We start from the raw sequence: 4463 nt of genomic DNA, 5'->3' as shown, positions 1-4463 counted from the left end.
CACATACTGCCAACACACATTTCAGTTCAAACAACTTGTAAAAGTGCATGTAGCATCCTATGACCCCTTTAAGTAACTACTCTCAGCTACAAACCCAGATTCTGAGCCTTTTACTCAGTCAGACAACTATTTCAACATTAAGAAATGAATGAAAGAATCCTTATTAAGCAGAGATTATCGGTAACACTTTATTTTAAGGTGTCCTTGTTACACGTTACATGTACTTACTATTATAATAACAATATATCATGCATAATTACATGCAAGTAACCCTAAACCAAACACTAACCATATAGTAGTAAATTAATATTACTCAGTACTTAAATGTGAAATCCAGCACTGTAACAAGGACACCTTAAAATAAAGTGTAACCAGATTATCAGTTTCCATGCGCATGTTTTACAAACGTGCTTTTCTGAAAATAATTTCTAGTGGACTGTTTGATATGATCAAGCTCTGTCATGTGTTTCTCTGCACAGGTACAATTATGACCCTGGAGCACAAAACCAGTCATAAGGGTCAATTTTTAGAAATTGATATGTATGCATCATCTGAAAGCTGAATAAATAAGCTTTCCATTGATGTATGGTTTGTCAGGATAGCACAATATTTGGCTGAGATACAACTATTTGAAAATCTGGAATCTGAGGGTGCAAAAAAATCTAAATATTGAGAAAATCATCTTTAAAGTTGTTCAAATTAAGTTCTTAGCAATGCATATTACTAATCAAAAATATTTTTTATATATTTATGGTAGGAGATTTACAAAATATCTTCATGGAACATGATCTTTACTTAATATCCTAATGATTTTTGGCACAAAAGAAAAATCAATAATTTTGACCCATACAATGTATTGTTGGCTATTGCTACAAATATACCCCAGCGACTTAACACTGCTTTTGTGCTCCAGGGTCACAAATATGTTTCACAAGCACACATCAGACAAATGAGAGAGACAGTAGAGGAATGTCCCGCACAACAACTAGTTAAAGCTAATTAAAGCTTCAATAACTGCTCTGACGCTGCATTCCAGCTGTAACATCTGCATTTACTAACAGTTATGGATCTGTTCACAGAGATCTTCACTGGCTACAACATGAAAGATGATAACAGAGCTTTTGTTAAGGTTTGCAGTCACATATTTTCACATAATCTTCTTGGTGTTTTATTATCGCCCTCTGGTGGTGACATCACTAAACCAATTACATTACATGCAAAAACAAAATAAATATACATTATGTTTTGTATAAAGAAAAGTGATCATATTTTACGACCATTAAGATTTTTTATTTAATTTTTTTTGCGTTGATCATTATGTTTAAGACAGTTACGAGTCATTCTCATCTTATTATATAATGTAATAAAAAAATATAACTGAAATTGTACAGCACTTATAGATCATGTTAATATTTTTAAACTGCTTTTATTTTTTATGGCATTTTTATGTTTTTTATTGATTTTTTTATTATTATTTTTATGACAATTATAAGTCACTCTCATCTCATTATGTAATGTAACAAAAACACAGAAATTATATAGTATATATAGATCATGGTAATATTTTTGTACTGCCTTTATTCATGCTTTTATTAATTAATTAATTCATTCATTCATTTATTGTTGATTTATTTATGCATTGATAATTTCTTATCATTATTTTCTTGAGTTATGAGTCATTCTCATCTTTTTACATAATGTAACATAAATACTGATATTAATTGTATAGTATTAATAGATCAGTAGCAGGTAGGTATAGATCAGGTAGTATTTTTTCATCTTAATGGTCCTAAAATATTTTGATGTATTATTGTACATTTTCATGATTTAATTAATTTTTTTAAATGTTTATTTTAACATTATTTGAATTGAACATTTTCATGATTTAATTAGTTTTTGTGTTTTATTTTATTTGTATTAAATATTTTTTTCAATTCGACATTTTTTATTAAATATGAGCTTTTTAAATATTTTATTCATTTTCATTTCATTTTAATTTTTAATTTTAAAAGTTCAATTTAATTTAATTTCTTTTATTTTGATTATTTTAAAAAAACTTTATTTAATGTAATTTTAAAACTTCAATTTAATTTAATTTTAAATGTTTTATTTTTAGTATATTATTCATTTTTATTTCATTTTAATTTATTTTAAAAGTTAAATTTAATATCATTTCAAGAGCTCAATTTAATTTAATTTCAAATGTTTTATTTTGATTGTTTTTTTTTAATAATTCATATAAAACAATTTTTTGAATTCGACTTTTTATCAATTATTAGCTATTCATTTTTAGTGTTTTATTTAATTTTTTTATTTTTTATTTTAAAAATTCTTTATTTTACATTTACATATTTCACATTTGTATGATGTTATATCTGGAGTCTTTCTGTGTGTGTGTGTTTGTATATATATATATATATAATAAACTATTAATTGCATTCTATTCCTGAAGAGAAATAAACCCGAACCCCTCCCAACCATTCAATTTCAATTTCAATTCAAGAGTGCTTTATTGGCATGACAAAAATTATACAGCGCTCTCTCGCTCTCTCTCTCTCTCTCTCTCTCTCTCTCTCTCCCTCTCTCCCTCTCTCTCTCTCCCTCTCTCCCTCTCTCTCTCTACTTCAGAGACTGCGTGACGGCCAACGCACTCGGACCCTTCTCCTTCTGGCTGCTCTACTGCTTCCCCGTCTGCCTGCAGTTCTTCACGCTCAGCCTCATGAACCTGTACTGCGCTCAGGTGTTTATTTGATTCAATAAATCAAAATGCAATTTAATTATATCATACTTTATTGTGCCCAAAAGGTTGACGAAAAGCTTATAATTAGTAAAATAATGAAAACGTAAATAAATTTAGTATAAAACAAATCAAAATAAAACACAAAAAATTTAAACAGATCATTTGAAAATAAAAACAAGTAAAATAAAACATTAAAAATTTATTAAATAATGAAAATGTAAAATAAATAAATAATTTTCAAATTAAACTAACTAAAAGACAAAACATGCAAACCGGTATATTATGATTCCTAATAAAAATAAAGGAACTCTTTATATTAAAATACCTACAGCTACTAATATGATTCCCTTTAATTGTCCACTAGTTAGACATTAGTCCTTTATAATTTGAGTAGAATTCTTATAAACATCTAATAAGAAAAATCCGGAGTTGAAATACACTTCATACTTTTCAGCAGGATTTTTTTTTCTAGGAATAGAGTTTATGGAACATGAATGCTGGTGCAGACAGAGAGTGATGCTGTATAATTAATATATAATATATATGCTGTATAATTGCTAAATGACTAAATGTAAATGTATAATCGTTTGTTCTGCTGGTGTTCGCACTCGTGTGATGCTCATAAACCCAGCCTTTACAGTCTTTAATTTACATTTAGTCATTAAACAGATGCTTTTATCCAAAGCAACTTACAAATGAGGACAACAGAAGCAATCAAAACCAACAAAAGAGCAATGATACGCAAGTGCTATAACAAGACTCAGTTAGCTTAACGCAGTACGTGTAGCAAGGGTTTTTTAAAATAATATAACAAATAAAAAGAAAACAGATAGAATAGAAAAAGAATAGAGCAAGCTAGTGTTAGAGGCCTTTTTGCTTTTGTTAATTGTATAATAAATACAAAGAAAACAGATAGAATACAAAAAGATTAGAAAGCTAGTGTTAGATTTTTGTTGTTGTTTTTAAGAAAACAAGCTGCAAATGAATAGAGTGCAAGTCTTTTTTTTTAAAGAATAGAATTAGAATAGAGAGTGCTAGAGTTAGAGGGTCAAATAAAGACGGAAGAGATGTGTTTTTAACCGATTCTTGAAGATGGTAGTGCTTAATTAGTGCTAATTAGTGCAAAGTACTCTCGCCTCCTTAAATCTGAGTTATTAAAATGATATTTTATCTTCTTAATAAAATTCTAATTAATAAATGAAACATAGTAACAAAAAACAAACAAAAAAAATGTAATTTAAAAGATGAAAAATTCTTAATAATAAACAACAAAATAATACAAAAAATGTAATTAATAATATTTTAAAATGTTCATTTTAAAAACATATAAAACCCATAAAAGTGTACTCTAAATAAAAACTAAATAAAAAACTTTAACTATATAAAAAAAGTGAAATTAATTTAAAATAAAAACAAACAAAATATATCATAACAAAAGTAAAAATTATTTTTTAAATAAAAACATATTGAAAAATAAATAATAAAAATGTACAATTCATTTAAAACAAAAACATTAAAATAAAACACTAAAAATGAATAAATCATAAAAATGTAAAATTTAAATAAATCATTTTATAATGAAAATAAAACACTCGCTAAAAATGAATAACATCATAAAAATGTAAAATTTAAATAAATAATTATTTTAAAATTAAAATTAAATACTTACCAAAAATGAATAAAGTCTTAAAATGTAAAATTATAACAAATACGTATATATATA

The 4463-nt window shown here is 26.1% G+C and overlaps 1 pseudogene; it reads left to right on the top strand.

The window, feature by feature from the left end:
• Positions 1 to 1063: 1063 nt before the first annotated feature.
• The window catches only part of LOC107661161 (integral membrane protein GPR137B-like), a 12040-nt pseudogene continuing 8640 nt past the window's right edge, over positions 1064 to 4463 (top strand).

Source organism: Sinocyclocheilus anshuiensis, unplaced genomic scaffold (genome assembly GCF_001515605.1).
Source record: "Sinocyclocheilus anshuiensis isolate Anshui unplaced genomic scaffold, SAMN03320099.WGS_v1.1 scaffold2737, whole genome shotgun sequence".
Classification (NCBI taxonomy): Eukaryota; Metazoa; Chordata; class Actinopteri; order Cypriniformes; family Cyprinidae; genus Sinocyclocheilus; species Sinocyclocheilus anshuiensis.
This window is presented reverse-complemented; position numbering and strand designations above follow the sequence as displayed.